The sequence below is a fragment of the Giraffa tippelskirchi genome, chromosome 11, assembly GCF_054371585.1.
Source record: "Giraffa tippelskirchi isolate mGirTip1 chromosome 11, T2T-mGirTip1v1.2.pri, whole genome shotgun sequence".
NCBI lineage: Eukaryota > Metazoa > Chordata > Mammalia > Artiodactyla > Giraffidae > Giraffa > Giraffa tippelskirchi.
In genome coordinates, this window is record NC_137285.1 from 26,421,685 (window position 1) to 26,441,300 (window position 19,616).

Consider the following 19,616-nt stretch of genomic DNA (forward strand, 5'->3'; position numbering starts at 1 on the left):
CTCAAATTTTTTTGAGGTGATATTAACATAAAGTAACCATTTTAAGCTGACAGTTCAATGGCATTTAATACATTGTGCAACCACTATCTCTTTCTAGCCCATAAACGTTTTGGATTATCACCATAAGATAAAACCTCCTACCCATTAGGCATTTTCTCAACATCTCCCACCCTTCCATCTGGCAAACACCAACTTGCATTCTGTCTCTATGGATTTACCTATTCTGCACATTTCATATAAGTAGAATTATAGGATATGTGACCTTTTATGTCTGGATTCTTTCACTTAGTATAGGCTTGAAAGTTCATCTACACTGTAGCATGTATCAGTACTTCATTACCTTTCAAGACTGAATAATATTACATAATTAATGTTCACACACATGGATATAACACAATTTATTTATCCATTCATTCTTTGATGGACATTTGGGCTGTTTCCATCTTTTTACTAGGTAGTCATGTTGCCGCTATGAACATCCAGTTTCAAATGGTTTGTCTGAGAGCCTAATTCATTCTTTCTGGTATATACCTGAGACTGAAATTGCTGGATCATACAGTCAGTCTATGTATAACTTTTTGAAGAATCATCACAACTGTTTTCCACAGCAGCTGAATCATTTTACATTTCCACCATTGGGCTTCCCAGGTGGTGCTAGTGGTAAAGAACCCGCCTGCCAATGCAGGAGACGTAACAGACATGGATTCGATCCCTGGGTCGGGAAGATCCTTGGAAGAGGGTACAGCAACCCACTCCAATTCTTGCCTGGAGAATTATCAGTAATATATAATATAAGGTATTATAAATATACAATTTGTCAGAACTGTATTAATTTAAGAAGACACACATATTTAAAGGATCTTCCCAACCCAGGGATTGAACCCGCATCTCTACCAGACACCTATCAAATATGTGGTTTGAAGATCTTTTCTCTGTTTTGTAGGTTGTCTCTTCATTTTCTTGATAACGTTCTTTGAAGTATGAACGTTTTAAATTTTGATGAAATGCTGTTTATGCTTTTCTTTGTCACTGATGCTTTTGGTGACCCTGCCTAAGAATCCATTGCCTTCACATGGCAGGCACACAGGGAATATTAGTTGGAGGAATAAGGCTTCATTTTCAACAAGGTTCAGGAGGCTGTAACGGAGACCCCAAACACTTGGGCTGGGGCTGAACGACACCCATTCAGCACCATCCTCATGTTCCCCCTAGTGCCTTCCCCATCTCCCCCTTCTCCAACACTGTGTGAACTACAGTGTCACAGTAGCCTTGTGATACATGTGAGTACAACCCTGTCCTGAATCCCCATTAAGTGTAAAATTATGACCAAGGCTGGGATGATGGAGAGGGTGAGTACGATTGTACCTTGTAGGACAGTGTGAAGACTGAGATCACTCACGTGAATATCTCTCACCAGTGTTGGTTATTTCCACACATCAACTCCAAGCCCTGTTCGCTAGGGTCTGTGAGATGAGTTTTCATGTGACCATTCCAGGTGGGAAGTGTGCATCATCTCTGGTGGTCAGTGGAAACCACTTGCATTAATTAATAAACCTGTACACCCTGACTGGTAGTTACCACTGGAAACAGTTCTGTGTGAAGTCCAAATGTGATTTTGAATATCTGCTTCATTTAATCTCTTCTTTATTTATTTCTACTGTGTATACCTTTAAATATGTGTCTCCTTAAATTTATACAGTTCTGACAAATTGTATATTTATAATATATTATATATTACTAATATTATATATAATTAATATCACTTATAGTATTTTATATAATAGTTATACTATTTTTAATATTTTTTCCTGAACATTTAACAACTTAATCAAATAGTTGTGCATCCTCCCTCTGCCCATCCCCCCAACCCCCTCTTACTGACGTAACTGAAAATCTGACAGTGGTCAGCAGCACACTACCTGAGCATCAGATCCCTTGTCTATAAATAGTAAACCCTTCACTCAGAGGTGAGAACACTCAGCAGAAATGCTCTAAACCATATTCACTGGTTTTGAAAAAGAAGAAGAAATGCCTCCTGAGAGCCCAGAGGAGAGATGAAATGGAGGACAAAGCTGAATGAAATTCCTCATCTCTGAAATAGAGAGAATACTGAAGCCCAAATACACAAATAAAATTTTAAAAGACTGATTGGAAATGATAAGAGTAAACACATTAGAACTAATAAAAGAGATATACCAGAAGCAAAGAATGAATTAACTCTAATCTTTGCAGGATAAGATGTTAGAGGAAATGTAGGCTCTGGCTGTGAGCCCTGGAATGCAAGATAACAGGGCAGTAGCTTGTGCAACAGATTAGCTAAATGTGGTTGTGAAGGAAACCGTGTCTGCTGCCCAGTACTCCCATTCTATTACAAGAGCTATTTTTGGCTAGTGCATGCAAAGCAGAGGTTTGCAGCAGTCAAATACAATCCCCGCATCTCTGTGACTTAAAACAACTGTCCATTTCTTGCTTGTGCCTCATGTCAAGCATAGACTGACAGGGTGCTCCGCTCACCACAGTTGCCCCAGGATCCAGGCTGCTGCTGCTCCTCCCCCACTCACCATGTCAGAAGGAGAGGAGCTGGACAAGGAAGTCAGATGCTCTGGGTTAGAAGTGACTCATGACCTCCATCCAGCAATCCCATTATTCCAGGTGGGCGAGACTAACTCCAAGACACAGGGATTAAATAAGCTCTCTAATAAGGCCCTGTCTTGCGCTGTGAAGGCTCAAAGAAGGGAGCATCAGGGGCAGACTGGGGGTCTGGGAGGGCTTCCCAGGGGGGCTCAGGAAAGGCAGCCTTGGTCATGAAAGGCTGAGTCTCAGACGTTTCTGAAAGTGGGTGGAGGTCTGATCACTGTGTGGGGCTCAGTCATTGTCTTTTGGGGTCCCTGCTCCTTAACTGCTGATGTGGATTCTCTCTAGCATCACCAAGGGCAGATGCAGGGCAGCCACTCTGGGTACTCTCTCCACCTAAGGACATGCCTGCCATTGTGGGAGTGTGCTCACCTCAATAGGACCAGGGCTATTGTATCCCCATCTCAGACGGGGGCTGTTGTATCCCCATATTCGACCTTACTTCTGGGAGCTGTTCCCAGCCAAATTTCTCATTGTGATTCTAGAGCTTTGTGAGCTTTGCATCTCATTAGACAGCATTTCTGCTTTCTATAATGAGCAGAGAATCCCAGGACTGCGGTTTCGCTCCCATACACACAGCCATAGTCTGCAGCTCACTGATACCTTGGATGTGTGTGGATGATTCATCAACTTCTGAGTTCATGAATCACGTTAAAATTTCAAATTTCGTTAGAGCCTCAAGACCTTTCAGAGCACAGTATAATTTATATTCAGTCAATGCACAAAGCCCCGAATCTTCACACTGATACACTCAGGGCTAACCCTTAAAATATGAAAGTAAGGAGTATATTACAGGTAGGCTCCAAGAAGCATTAGTCCGTGACGGGGCTGTGAGGAGCCAGGTAGGGAATCTTCAGGATCAGAGAAAGGGCATGACAGGGGAAGGTGGCCACGCTCTGGCCAGAACTGTAGAGGACACGGTAGTCCCAGTGGGTCCCAGGCTCTGGCTGAGATCAGCGGGTCTCGGAGATGCATGTCTAGGACCAGAAGTGAGAAGGAAAGGCCAGAGGCTGGATCCCCAACTCTTCTGCCTTCAGGGTCCCCATGCAGGGACAGCTGGCAGCCTCCAGGGCACTAACATAGATTCTGTGGAGGACACGTCCCAGCAGCCACCTCTCCTAGGAATGCCCCCAAGTTCCACCAGGTAATTAGCCTCCTAAGCCCAGAGCAGTGATCCAGGCAGAGAACCCTTGGCTCCAGGTGGGACTGTGAAGTAAAGCCCTTCACTGTCAGCTAAGCCCTGCCCTGACTGCAGTGATTGGTTTAGAGCTGGTTATATGACCTCAGCATATCCAATCAGAGTGAGCATCAAGACTTGCCCCAGGACCAACAGGAAAAGCTTACACTTTCCACCTATTGTGTTCTGGCTGCAATGATTGGTTCAGAAAGGTCACATGACCTCAACATGTCCAATCAGAGTATTAGGGCTTGTCCTTAGTCAACAGGAAAGGTTTTTATCGTTTACCCAGGCTATATCCTGCAGTGATTGGATCAGGAATATGATCTCTCACTCAATCCAATCAGAGTGAGCACCAGGCCTTGCCCAGGGCTAACAAGAAAGCCTTATCTTTGACAGGAGATGAGGAGACACTTTTCCGCCATCTTGTCACCATCAAGGGGACTAAAGGTGGCCGATGGCCGAGACTGGGGCCTGTGCATGAAACCAGGCTGAACGCGGAAAGAAAGCAAAGATATGAGGTAGAAAAAAGAATGGAGTTCTGATGATGTCACTGGGGCCCTGGATTCGACCTCACCTGAAGCTGGGCCTGCACTTTGAGATTGCAGTTCAGTCAGTTCAGTCGCTCAGTCATGTCCGATTCTTTGCCACCCCATGGACTGCAGCACGCCAGGCTTCCCTGTCCATCACCAACTCCCGGAGCTTGCTCAAATTCATGTCCATCGAGTCGGTGATACCATCCAGCCATCTCACCCTCTGTGGTCCTCTTCTCTTCCTGCTTTCAATCTCTCCCAGCATCAGGGTCTTTCCAAGGAGTCAGGTCTTCGCATCAGGTGGCCAAAGTATGGGAGTTTCAGCTTCAGCATCAGTCCTTCCAATGAACATTCAGGACTGATTTCCTTTAGGATTGACTGGTTGGATCTCCTTGCAGTCCAAGGGACTCTCAAGAGTCTTCTCCAACAACACAGTTCAAAAGCATCAGTTCTTCAGCGCTCAGCTTTCTTTATGTTCCAACTCTGATATCCATACATGACTACTGGAAAAAACATAGCTTTGACTAGATGGACCTTTGTTAGTAAAGTAATGTCTCTGCTTGTTAATATACTGTCTAGGTTGGTCATAGTTTTTCTTCCAAGGAGTAAGCATCTTTTCATTTCATGGCTGCAGTCACCATCTTCAGTGATTTTGGAGCCCCCCAAAAATAAAGTCTGTCACTGTTTCCATTGTTTCCCCATCTATTTGCCATGAAGTGATGGGACCAGATGCCATGATCTTAGTTTTCTAAATGTTGAGTTTTAAGTTGACTTTTTCACTCTCCTCTTTCACTTTCAAGAGGCTCTTTAGTTCTTATTCACTTTCTGCCATAAGGGTGGTGTCATCTGCATATCTGAGGTTACTGATATTTCTCCCTGCAATCTTGATTCCAGCTTGTGCTTCATCAAGCCCAGCGTTTCTCATGATGTACTCTGCATATAAGTTAAACAAGCAGGGTGACAATGTACAGCCTTGATGTACTCCTTCCCTGATTTGGAACCAGTTTGTTTTTCCATGTCCAGTTCTTATTGTTGTTTCTTGACCTGCATACAGATTTCTCAGGAGGCAGGTCAGGTGGTCTGGTATTCCTATCTCTTTAAGAATTTTTCACAGTTTGTTGTGATCGACACAGCTTCACACAGTGTGTGGCAGAAGCCCTTTTGAAGGAGGTCTTCATTACCTCCACCATAGTTTGGTCTCAGGTCAAACAACAGGGAGGGAACACAGCCTCACCCATCAACAGAAAAGTGGATTAAAGATTTATTGAGCATAGCCCCGCCCATTAGAACAAGACCCAGTTTCCCCCACAGTCAGTCTCTCCCAACAGGAAGCTTCCATAAGCCTCTTATCCTTATCCATCAGGCAGACAGACTGAAAACCACAATCACAGAAGACTAACCAATCTGAGCACATGGACCACAGCCTTGTCTAACTCAATGAAACTATGAGCCGTGCCATGTAGGGCTACCCAAGATAGACGGGTCATGGTGGAGAGTTCTGACAAAACATGATCCACTTTTCTTGCCTTGAGAACCCCATGAACAGAATGAAAAGGCAAAAAGATATGAGACTGAAAAATGAACTCCCCAGGTTTGTAGGTGTCCAATATGTTACTGGAGAAGAGTGGAGAAATAATTCCAGAGAGAATGAAGAGACAGAGCCAAACCAAAAACAACTCCCAGTTGTGGATGTGACTGGTGATGGAAGTCAAGTCCGATGCTGTAAAGAACAATATTGCATAGGAACCTGAAATGTCAGGTCTATGAGTCAAGGCAAATTGGAAGTGGTCAAACAGGAGATGGCAAGAGTGAACATCAACATTTTAGGAATCAGTGAACTAAAATAGACTGCTCTTCCGATTACCCACTTACACATGTAGGAAAAAGCTCAAGGACCTGGAGATTCTCAAAGATTTTCACCAGTCTTCATTTCTCCTGACCTCACAGCAGAGTGGGGGAGATGCTGTGTTACAGAGCACCCAACTTGTGGACAGCACTCATACAGGTAACAGGTTCGGTTACATTGGCCAAGATGCAGAATATAGGTGGTAATCATATCAACAGTACACATGTGTGACACCCATAAGCATCTCCCAAGGTAACACACAGGTAGCATGAATACAGGTGACACAGGTATTGCACAGGCAGTACCACACAAACCAAAACATATAAATAATACATGTGAAGAGCCCACAAAGAGCTCGTATAAGAACCACATATATTGGAGTGTGTGAAAATGTTAACACATGGAGCAGCAGGCACAGGTAACATGGACACACAGGCTGTATGTAGGCAAGACATAGAAATAGCATACAGCTGCAGCAGGCACACACAAGGACAGGACACAAGAGACTTACCTGACACCAGTGCACATGTGGCATGCACAAACAACAGGGGATGCTACTGCATTCAGGTAACACAGAAGCCATATGGACACAGGTAACACAGACAACACACAGAAGCAGCCCACCTGAGTGAGTGCCCCTGTAGGCTGCGCACAAACAGATGACAGGCAGTCAATGTACAAGGTAACACAGGGGAAAACACTAGAAGAACTTCAGCCCTGTAGTATCACAAGATATACACTCAGGCTGAGCACACAGAACTGAGAAAGGAGGCACTGCATTAATAAAAGTGCATTAAGGCTCTCAAAAGACATCAAAGTCAATTTCAGTTTTCTGGAACAAAAAGCATTTTGTGGAACAGCTTTGCAATTAGCTTACATTATCAACACCCAAATCCTTTTCACACCATCTCCACCAGTTCGTAATCATGGTTTCACATGGATTGACACCTACCTCAGTTTTCATTAAAAGCTTATAATGTTCAAATACATTTAGAGGGAAAAGGAACATCCTACTTAAGGATAATTACATATGCTTTATAGTCCATTTACTATGCTTTATAGTGTGTGAGAATGACCCAGCCCAGGTACCAGCCATGGGCCTTGCTTTGCTGCTGCAGGTGCTTGGTGGGCCCAGTAATGAGCACCCTCCTGACTGGGTTGTCAAGAATCTAGCACACTACAAGAAAAGAAAACTCCAGGTAAATATTCCCAATGAATTGAGATGCAAAAATTCTCAATAAAACATTAGCAAACAAAATGCAGCATCACTTTAAAAAGAACACTCAACATTATCAAGTGGGATTTGCCCCTGGGATGCAGTGGTAATTCAACATATGCAAATTTTCCAATGTGATACAACATAATAACAGAGTAAAAGAAAAAAAATCATTTGATAATAGAGCAGAAAAGGCATTTGACAGAATTCAACATCTGTTTGCGATTTTAAAAAATTCTTTAAAAGTTAGTTACAGAAGGAAAGTACCTCAACATAATAAAGGCCATATATAACAGACCCACAGCCAACATCACACTCAGGGGTGAAAGGTTGAAAGCTTTTCCTGTGAGATCAAGAACAAGACAAGAATGCTATTCTCATCATCCCCATTCAACTTAGTACTGAAAGTCCTAGCCAGAGCAATCAGGCAAGAAAAAGAAACAAAAGGTATCACAATTTGAAAGAAAGAAGTAAACTTATCTATATTTGCAGTTGACATGATCTTATAATCCTACAGACTCCTTCAAAAAGTTATTAACTCTAACAAATTCAGTAAAGTTGCAGGATACAAAATTAACATAAAAAATCAGTAGTATTTCTGTACACTAACAGATTATCAGAGAAATAAAGAAACAATTCCACTTGCAATAAACAGCAAAGACAATAAAATACTTAGAAATAAATTTAACCAAGGAGGCGAAAGACCTATATACTAAAAACCACAGAGCATTGACCAAATAAACCAAAGACACAAATAGATGGAAAGTTATCCCATGTTTTTTAATTGGAAGAATTAAATATTGCTAAAATGTCCATACTACCCAAAGCCATCTATAGAGTCAACGTAATTTCTATCAAGATTCCATTGGCATTTTTTACAGAAGTAGAAAAAAATATTAAAATACAATCACAAAAACCTCAAATAGCCAAAGCAATCCTGAAAAGAAGAACAACGCTGGAGCCAAGAATACTCAATGGAGAATAGACAGTCTGTTCAATAAGTAGTGCTGGGAAAACTGGATATTCACACGTAAAAGGATGAAACTAGACCCATTTCTTACACTACCCACAAAAATTAACTCAGAATAAATAAAGACAAATATAAGAACTGAAATCATAAAACTAGAAGAAAACAAGGAAAATGCTCCTTGATGTGGGTGTTGGCAATGAGTTTTTGAACATGACACCCAAAGCCGAAACAACAAAATCAAAAATAAACAAATGCAACTATGTCGAGTAAAAAAAGCTTTGAATAGCAAAACAACAGAATAAAAAGGCAGCCTATGGAATGGGAGAAAATATTTGCAAACTCTCATTCCAGTTAATCTAACATTTGGAGTCATAGAGCAAATGTGAGATGAGACAGAAGTCTCCTAAAAGCTTAGAGTCTGGGCTTCCCTGGTAGCTCAGTGGTAAAGAATTTACCTGCCAGTGCAGGAGGCACAGGTTCAATTCCTGATCCAGGAAGATCTCACATGCCTCAGGGCAACTAAGCCCATGTACCCACAACTATTGAGCCAGTGCTCTAGAATCTGGGAGCCACAACTACTGAAACTGATGTGCCGCAACTACCGAAGCCCACGTACCTAGAGCCCACGCTGCACAACAAGTGAGGCCAACTCAATGAGAAGCCAGTGCACCACAGCTAGAGAATAGCCCCCCTCACTACAAGTAGAGAAAAGCCCACGCAGCAACAAAGATCCAGCACAACCAAAAATAAATTTTAAAAAATTATGCATTAAAAAAGCATAGAGTAATTCAACAGGTAAGGGAGATGCGCATTTGCACACCATACATGCACACACACAGGATGACAACGTGAATAATTCCTTGTCAAAATGGATGACATAGGAAAGCTGGGACCCAAAATGATGGGAAGAGATTGGCCAGTCCAGAGCCATGGCTTGTGGGGGAGGGAGTACAGCTAGAGCAGGTAAAATTATCTGGAACTTGAAGAATGATGGGTATTTCATCATGTTGCCAGGTCTGTATGCACCATGACAGATCTGTACCGTTGGTTCATTTTCTTCTAATAACTGAACCTGCCTTTTCTTTGATGAACCATCATCATTCTATGTGGTCAGGTTATCTGGTTCCTCTCTTTGTTCTAAGATGGCTATGTGACTCAAACCCAGCTAAATGAATCATTTAATATCTTGCCAAAGATTGGCCAAAAGTGAACATGTAGCACTGGATGAAGTGAGACTCAGTCCTGGAGTTTTCATTTAAATGGTTGGGAAAGAAGAAGCTGAGTTTCCTTAAAAGATGCAAATATTAGCGAGACGCGGACCCAAGCAGCTATCTTGGTATCACATGGGGAGAGCCAAAGCACAAATGGAGTAATCAGATCTGCAGGATGGAAAAAAGGGAAAAAAAAATCTTGATAATGTCATTTTAGTCCCCTACAGCGAGCATGCCTAAAGCCATTGCCTCAGATTTTTTTGTTATATGAGCTACTTTCAGTTGTGTTTCTGCCACCTGAGACTGAATTTAAGAAAAATAAATCTCCTTAGTATTTTTCAATGCCATGTCAGAATCTGTTTGGGGACTGGGAGTTGGAAGGAAGCCCTCATACTAAGAATAAAGTTTTTAAAACCACCTCTGGATCAGCTATCAATCATTCTGCAAAGAAAAGGCCCTATATTCAAAAACAGATTTGGGAACTCTCGTCTGACCTTAGGGAACCTTTCTCTTTTTCTTTCTCTTCCAGATGACAACATGTAACTTAGAGGCATTTATAAGCTAACAGGTTTATTAGCCTTAAACAGGAAGGTAGATACATACACTTCCCACTCCATCTGGGGAGGTTGTTCTGGGGAGCACACATTGAAAATGGGGCTTTCTCCACTTCCACACATACACACAGGTGAATTACGAGGATCTTGACTTGAGACTCTGACTTTATTTCTGAAAACAACCCACTTCAGGTTGCTCAGAAAGTGGTGCATTCTCCGAGTTCTCTACCTTGAGCACAGCAGCCTCTTCCTCTGCTCTTTCTGCCAGTGAGGGGCTCAGGAATCCCAGCACAGGGTAGAGAGCCAGTGTGCATCTGTACTCAGAGTCCAGTGTGAAGAGACTGGATCCAGGAGCAGGGCTGGTGCACGTGCAAAAAGCCAAGACCACAGGTGTCTGCTCTATGAGGAAGGTCACATCCCTGAGAGCCCGCTCCTGGGGAACATAACCCAAGGACTCCATCAGGTGGGCACTCCCAGGGTGCAGTGAGCATAGATCCAGCTACAGGCTCTGGAAGTACTGTGACTAAGCCCTGAGAGTGCTGAGATCTCTAGAGCAAAGCAGAGGAGCCAGGAGGAGCCAGGAGGAGCCGGCCTCCATTCTTGATGGGTACTGACAGTGAGCATTCACTGAGCCAACTAGTTTGGCTCCTGCAGAGTAAAGACTCTGGGTAGATGAGGCCCAGGGTTTTGCAGAGCATCAGGTCATCAGCACCACAGGGGAGAGACAGGACCACTAACTGCAGCTGCTCTGCAGGCTTCTGCTGGAGCTGCTGGAAAACAAGAATGATTTTAGGGTATTCCAAACATCACAACAAAGGACAGAAATGGTATGGACCTAACAGAAGCAAAAGATATTAAGAAGAGGTGGCAAGAATACACAGAAGAATTATACAAAAAAGATCTTCAAGACCCAGATAATGACGATGGTGTGATCACTCACCTAGAGCCAGACATCCTGGAATGCAAAGTCAAGTGGGCCTTACGAAGCATCACTACGAACAAAGCTAGTGGAGGTGATGGAATTCCAGTTGAGCTATTTCAAATCCCAAAAGATGATGCTGTGAAAGTATTGCACTCAATATGCCAGCAAATTTGAAAACTCAGCAGTGGCCACAGGACTGGAAAAGGTCAGTTTTCATTCCAATCCCAAAGAAAGGCAATGCCAAAGAATGCTCAAACCACCACACAATTGCACTCGTCTCACACCTAGCAAAGTAAAGCTCAAAATTCTCCAAGCCAGGCTTCAATAGCATGTGAACTGTGAACTTCCAGATGTTCCAGCTGGATTTAGAAAAGGCAGAGGAACCAGAGATCAAATTGCCAACATCTATTGGGTCATTGAAAAAGCAAGAGAGTTCCAGAAAAATATCTACTTCTACTTTATTGACTATACCAAAACCTTTGACTATGTGGATCACAGCAAACTGTGGAAAATTCTTAAAGAGATGGGAACACCAGACCACCTGAACTGCCTCTTGAGAAATCTGTATGCAGGTCAGGAAGCAACAGTTAGAACTGGACATGGAACAACAGACTGATTCCAAATTCTGAAAGGAGTACGTCAAGGCTGCATATTGTCACCCTGCTTATTTAACTTATATGCAGAGTACATCAGGAGAAACGCTGGGCTTGATGAAGCACAAGGTGGAATCAAGATTGCTGGGAGAAATATCAATAACCTCAGATATGCAGATGACACCACCCTTATGGCAGAAAGTGAAGAAGAACTAAAGAGCCTCTTGATGAAAGTGAAAGAGGAAAGTGAAAAAGTTGGCTTAAAACTCAACATTCAGAAAAGCAAGATCATGGCACCCGGTCCCATCACTTCATGGCAAATAGATGGAGAAACAGTGGAAACAGTGACAGACTTTACTTTGGGGGGCTCCAAAATCACCGCAGATGGTGACTGCACCCATGAAATTAAAAGACACTTGCTCTTGGAAGAAAAGTTATGAACAACCTAGATATTATATTAAAAAGCAGAGACATTACTTTGCCAACTAAGGTCTGTCTATTCAAAGCTATGGTTTTTTCCAGTAGTTATGTATGGATGTGAGAGTTGGACTATAAAGAAAGCTGAGCACCAAAGACTTGGTGCTTTTCAACTGTGGTTTTGGAGAGACTCTTTTTTTTTTTTTTTGGAGAGACTCTTGAGAGTCCTTTGGACTGCAAGGAAATCCAACCAGTTCATCCTAAAGGAAATCAGTCCTGAATATTCATTGCAAGGACTGATGCTGAAGCTGAATCTCCAATACTTTGGCTACTTGAGGTGAAAAACAGACTCATTTGAAAATACCCTGATGCTGGGAAAGATTGAAGGAGATTGCAGGAGAAGGGGACGAGAGAGCATGAGATGGTTGAATGGCATCACCGACTCGACAGACATGAGTTTGAGTAAATTCCAGGAGTTGGTGATGGACAGGGAGGCCTGGCATGCTGCAGTCCATGGGGTCGCAAAGAGTTGGACACAACTGAGTGACTGAACTGAACTGAACTGAAGCATCTCACATGGAGCTTTCTTTTATCTCCATCTGGAATTCAATCTCTCCTGTTCTCTCTGTCTAGAACCCATCCGTCCTTTGTGGTGAGGACAATTTTAGACTCTCACTTACCTTGATTAAAATTTTTAAATTGCAATGAAAGGGAAATGGAAAACAGAACTTACTGGCAAGATGCCTCATAGATTAGCCTGAGTAACAGCCAGCTTTGTGCCAAGTCAGAGTATGTCTGCAACCCAAACACATCTTCCCTTGTTCTAACCACAAACAAATGCAAAATTCTTCCATAATTGGACCTTCCTACCCTCTGTGTCTCCAGATACTTGGAAGATAATCTGTGTCAGGATGAGTGGCCATGTCAGAATATCAGTGGTCTGTGTTTCTGGGAGGCCATGAGATCCCTTCTTGATTCCAACAATGGGACCAGGCTTCCTGGTTGAAACTCAGGCTCTGCTGATCCAGAGCTGGGTGATGTTGGACAAGTCAGTTTACCTCTCTGAAGCTCAGCTGCCTCGTTTGTAAAATGGGGCTGACAAGAGTCCTTGCCACAAACGTCACTGTAAAAACTAAATATGCACTTTATCATGCCTGGTAAATGATATGTACTCATTGAATGCTACTGGGAGGATAACAGAAGAGCATAAAGAGTTTTCAGATGTATAGTGTTTAAAATAAGTAAGCCGAGTCTTAAGATCCCTACTGATCATTAGTGAGTTAATAAACTCACTCATGCAACACAGATTATGGGGAAGATTCAATAACATAATGCATGCAAAATTCTTAACCCAGCCCAGTATGCACACAATTAAACAGCAGCACCCAACAGATGTTAACTGCAAACATGATCATGGTGACAATGAAAGTAATAAAAATGATGGTCATGTGATGAAGTGACAGATGTGGAGGATGATGGATGAGAATAAGGAGACTCTCTAACAGAACACCTGAAGAAACTGCATGTGTGACCCTGCTAATGACTGCTGGGCCTAGATGGTACTTAACGTATCCATTAAGTACCAGGTATTGTGCTCAAAATTTGCCCTGTGTGTGTGCATACTAAGTTGCTTCAGTTGAGTCCGATTCTATGCAACCCCATAGACTTCAGCCCACCAGGCTCCTCTGTCCATGGGATTCTCCAGGCCAGAACACTGGAGTGGGTTGCCATGACCCTCTCCAGGGAATCTTCCTGACCCAGGGATCAAATCCACATCTCTTAAGTCTACCCTGCATTGGCAGGAGGGTTCTTTACCACTAGTGCCACCTGGGAAGTCCCTGAAATTTGTGTACAAAGATATTCTCTGCAGCATTGAAGATAGCAGCAAAACAGAACTGGTCCAAACACTCAATAGAAAGTAGAGACTGGGAGGATATTTCCCCAAACTCATAGCTGCAGAACAAGCTACAGAGACTAGATGAGTGTGTGTGTTAAGAAAAAGTCCATAGATGGCAGAATGAGGAACACGGCAGCAGGGTGGAGAAAACAGTGAGTGGACTTTGGAGCCAAACACCTGGTTCCTTTGCGGGACCACTCCGGACCAGTTGTGCAGCCTCAGGGAACTAGTTAAATGCCTCTGAACCTTCATGGTCTCATCGTGAAAACTGGTAGAACTTCCTCATTAGGCTACTGTGAGGACTACCTGAGACCTGTCCATGTGTATGGAAAATAAGTCACTCAGGGCATGAAGCTAATCCCTACAATAATCTATTATGATTAACCAACTCCAATCCCCATTTCCTTTTTCTCTGTTACCAGCTTCTGAACTGTGAGATACCAACAAGACAGTGCATGAAATTTCAGAACCCTGATCCCATTTTAATGAAATATACCTTGGAGAGTTCAAGCTTTTGCCTTTGAAAATAGGAGCTTTTCAAACAAATCAGACTGTGCTTTCTTCATCAAGATTTTTACAGTGATAAGTGAAATCTCCTAATTCCTATGAAAGACATGAAGTGTGAGCAAGAAAAAAATTGGTTGTTTCAAGCTGCTAGGATTTCGGGGGCTATTTGTTACTGCAGCACAATACAGCCTGGAATGCGCCTCCAGCTGTCATGGCACTATGTAATATATCTTCCTGGTAGGATCCAGAATTGGCTGATTAAATTCCACCTTCCTGCTAAACAGGAGCTCCTGAAAGAAATCAGGTAGCATCACAGAAGAAAATAAAGCATACTCCATTCCCAAGAGTGTGAGCTGAGGTTCATGTGCATTATTATTTTTGTTCGGTCACTCAGTCCCGTATGACTCTTTTCAACCCCATGAAGCACACCAGGCTTCCCTGTCCTTCACTATCTCCCGGAGTTTGCTCAAACTGATGTCCATTGAGTCAGTGATCCTTTGTCTCATCTTCTGTTGCCCCCTTCTCTTATCCTCAATCATTCCCAGCATCAGGGTCTTTTCCAAAGAGTTGGCTCTTTGCATCAGGTGACCAAAGTACTGAAGCTTCAACTTCAATCAGTCCTTCCAATGAATATTCAGGGTTAATTTCCTTTAGGATTGACGGTTTGATCTCCCTGCTGTCCAAGGGACTCTCAAGAGTCTTCTCCAACACCACAGTTTGAAAGCATCAATTCTTCAGTGCTCAGCCTTCCTTATGGTCCAACTCTCACATCCATGCACGACTACTGGAAAGACCATAGCAGGTACTCATCTGTGCTGTCCTCTCCTGACTGCCTCATGGACACTCTAGAAGACGGGGTGTATAGAAGGTGTCTAGAAGACACCTCTACCCACTGCACACTCGCTCGCACTGGGCCTGGCATCTGAAGAACAGCCAGTGGAAAGTGTTCTCTGGTCTTTCCCACCAGCTTCAGGTGGGTTGAGGGTCAAGGTAAGAGTACAGAGGAAACCTGAAGGGAACTGGCCTCTTTGAGGGCCCATCCCTACAGCATGACCTCCCTGTGTCCTGAGCCAGCCTCCAGCTCCTACCTATTACCACAGGTAGAGAGAGCCCAGACACCTGCAGACTGAGTGTACTTAGGCCCAGAGCCAATTCTAACCCATCAGAACTAAGGGCACAGCTCCTAAGCTGCTGATGAAATTAATTAAGGGAAAACTGACAGGAAGACAGATGGAGGCTGCAGGCTTGCTAGATCCTGGCCCAGCGCTATGTCGGCAGGGACCTCCAGGCTTGGTATTCTCCAAGGGTCAGGGTGGGGACGTGAGCTTCCCAGCTCCAGCCAAGTGCCATCAAGAAGGGAGAGAGTCCAGGGTGCCAGGTCTTACAGCAGCTCAAGGAAAACCAGATGCTAAAGTTGTCAACACAGGCGAAATCACACAGGCTGGACTGAGCTGGTAGGTCACAGTCTTGTGACCTTGAATTATGGGCTGCGAAAAATGGGTGCCCCTCAGCATAGAGACCTGGGTGAGGTGAGTCCCACAAAGGCTCCCAGTTCAGTTTAATTGAGTCCTCTGAGGTTAGTGGTGCTTGGGGGGCAGTGGGGAAGAGGAACACATATTCTCTAAAAATCCATATCTCAGAGTGAGACCTGTGGGGGTCACCCTGAAGGACCCAGCAGAGCTGGCTGTGATTCCCAGGTATGGTGAACAAGGGAGGAAGTAACCTCAGGTCCAGATCCCACTGATCTTCCTGTGTTCTTCTCTGGGGATCCTAACCCAGATCGAAGCTCTTCAACTTCACTGGCTTCAGCCACTCACCCTGCCCTGGGGAGTTCCAGCACATTCTGTGATCACCCATTTCCCTCCCAAGCTCAGCACCAATGGGATGTCCATTATTCAGGGTTCCACCTGCTCGAACTCCTGAGGCTGCTGTAGTCACCCCAGCACCTGTGACAAACAGGCCCCATGGAGGTGATAAGGTGGTGGAGCCATTGGGAGCCCAAGGAGTGTGGCCACTGCTGGAAATGCTGACATTTTCCACAGACCTTGTTCAGAGGGAGAGATTTACTGGGGGGGTGGGGGCAGAGGGGACAGAGAGGCTACTGGGGGCTCCATCAAGAAACTAAAAATCTGAATTTATGAAACAAATATAAGAGTTTGTTATCTGCATTGCCACCTGTGAGAGCTTCCATTTACAGAACATCTCCTTTTGGCATGTGTATTTGAGTTTGGAAACCAGGCTGCCACTGCTCAGAAATGAGGGTGGGTCAGCAAACTGCTGGGTCACTGGGTCCAGCTCTCATATCCAGCTTTGTGTGGACTAAATGAAGTCTCAACCTTTTTTTTTTTTTTTTTTAATTTGCATGCTTTTAAGTCACCAGGTGTATTCTCCACCCAGCTATTTCCCTGTCTGATCTCAGTGGACTCCTGATTAAGAGTCATTCCTCAGTTGAAGCAGGGAAGGAGGTAAAAGGTCCTGGTCTTAATAACTCTACCTGTCCTGGTCTTCATAAGACTGTGAAAAAGTACTGTAATCCCTTCCTTGTCAGGAGTGCATCTATTGCAAAATGGAAGATTCAGATTTTCAATAAAAGATATAACAATTTTAAGTAATAAGATAATGTGAAATGAGGAAGAGACAGTTGTCTACCAACCAACATCCACTCTCCCCCTTCTTTCTTCCCAGGAGTTTCCACCTCTCTCTAGTGGCCCCCTGTCTAGGAACCCCACCCCCACCATCTAGTTGCTCCTCGAAGTCCAAGTCCTCACTCTTCCATCCTCCCAGGGGAGTAATGAAGCCATTCACTCCAGGAAGACCAGTGGGGTGGGGGTGGGGGGGTTGTATTTTACCTCCAATTCTTCATCAAAGGAATTATATTTGCCAGCTCAAAGCATGAAAACGAATTTGTTATCTTCTTGCACAGTGAGGACTGTGAAAACTAAAACTATTTAGAGAAAATCAGAAACAACTAACAGGTCTTCAACGTCTGGTGGATGCTTTACAGCAAATGCCAGAATGCCAGGTGTCAATAACACGGCCTAACCCTCCTGCAGGAAAGAGGTCTCACCTACTGTCCAGGACTCCTCAGGACTGACAAAAACAAAGCTAAACAAACAAACCAAGAGGTCTTTGTCATCAATTGTCCAATGAGGCTCTCCTTCCCATCCTGCGCCTCTTGGGGCAGACGGGTGCCAAGAAGGACCCGAAGATGAAGGCACGCCTGCCCTACCCCACCCCAACCCACCCTATCCTAGCCAACCCTAGTCCCACCTACCCCATCCTATCCCATTGTAGTGGCAGTGCTTGCTGTCCTCCGATCCAAATACATTGATCACCACGTTGGAGAGATGCAACCCTTCTACCAGCATCCACGCTAAGGTCCTCAGGAAGAAGTAGTGCAGGAGCATGGCCAGCACCTAGCTCGGAGCCTAGGATCAAAGCAATGCATGGAAAATAGGCTCTCTCAGAGTGTGAGTCATAGGTGCTTGCTGTTGTCTCAAAACCTCCCTGCGCGGATTTTCTGCCAGGTGGCGGGGGGGGGAGGCACCTTCTGGTCAGGTGATCTCATTTTCTTTCTGCGAAGTCCCCTCTTGCCGGTCTAGTGGAGTGATTTAGATGGAGCATGTGCCTCAGGAAGTTGCCAATCACTGCAGCAGGCCCCTCCCCCAACCAGACACAGTGATTGGTGATTGGTTCAGGAGAGGGCAGGGACTCAGGCCTGGCCAATCAGCATAATCATCCCCACCCCTGAAGCCGGATTGGCTGGCAGGGGCAGGGCACATGACCCTCCCGGTCCAATGGGGTGGGTTCTGAGGTGGACAGAGCTGCCAGGGAGTCAGTGAGTGAAACAGAGGCTTTGGGCCCAAGTGGGCGGGGCAGAGAGGAGCCCTGTGTGGGGAAGGCACCACAGGCCAGCCAGGACGACCGCTCGCAGTAAGTGTGCAGTGCTGCTATTTAGTTCAGACCTGAGGGAGGGCGCTGATGTGGGGATGGAGGCAGGGGACACAGGGCACCACGCCTGTGTCCACATGGGACCCAGAGAAGGGCACAGCCTGGGAGGAGAACCGGATATGGAAGGGAATGAGAAGGTAAGAAGAGGGAAGTGGAGGGGGAGGGGTAAAGGAAGGGGTGAAGGAAATCTTTTAAATGGAGAAAAATAAAAGAATTAAAGATGAAAATCTGGTACTCTACCAAAGTTAGGGTGAAGGAAAGTACAGCATTCATTTCAGGGTCAAGCAAGGAGACTACTTGGTCTGCTCATGCCCAAAGACTGGAACTCCCTGATGGCTTTCAGGGAAGCATTTTTAAAAGGCAAAGTGATGGAGAAGGTCAGATAGGTGTTCAGCTTGTAGATATCCTTCTGATTAGTTGGTGATGAGGTAAAGGTGGTATTTTAGGAATCAACATCATGAACTTTCCCTTCCAGCTGGTCTGGGATCTAGTGCTTGTGGGTGGCATACAGTTAGCTTTTTTGACCTGGTGGCGGGCTTCAGTATCTGCAAAACAACTGAAGGGTATGGCTCAGAATAGTATCAATAGCCCTTGAGGACGAACTAAAGGTCCTTGACTTTGTTTTATGGCTAAACTATTATTTTGTCTTACTTGACTGTTTTCCTTTGGTTCTGCATTTTCTGACTTCTCTGATTAAATTTGCTCTTTGGAACTTGGGGGAAAGCCTAGGAAACTAATGTTCTAATACAAACAAGAGACGGGGACACAGGGCAGGGGTTCTGTGCCCAGGAAGGCCACACAGCGTCCTGCTCAGTTGCAAACACAGGGACAGCATGATTTCTGTCGGATACTCCAAGTCCTATTCTTACAGTATTCACCAGTCTGCTAATTTTCAGGATACAAATGTGTACTTGATACCTTGGTTTCCTGTTTGGAGTCACAAAACTATTCCATTTGATCATTAAGTGCAGATATCAAATATACACAGTCCTTGTCTTTGAGGTCCATGCACCAAGTGGCCCCATGCCTTCTAGGTCCAGCTGCTCCTTCCCTGTGACTCTGCACTGGTTCCCTGTTCTCTTTGTTTTCTCTCTCCTCTGGATCGCCTTTGGGAGACGTGACCACACTCTTATGGACACAACTGGGGATGGAGATGCTGTGATCATGGTGTCCCCACTCCTAGCCGAG

At 44.5% G+C, this 19,616-nt stretch overlaps 1 long non-coding RNA gene across 1 annotated transcript; it reads right to left on the reverse strand.

Moving 5' to 3' along the window:
- Window positions 1-9,539: 9,539 nt before the first annotated feature.
- On the reverse strand, window positions 9,540-18,276 carry LOC145525427 (uncharacterized). The gene is made up of 3 exons (XR_014068204.1): window positions 18,025-18,276; window positions 17,752-17,905; window positions 9,540-9,755 (listed from the first exon to the last, which is right to left on the reverse strand). It is a non-coding gene; the product is annotated as an uncharacterized LOC145525427 (long non-coding RNA).
- Between the last annotated feature and the right edge of the window lie 1,340 nt (window positions 18,277-19,616).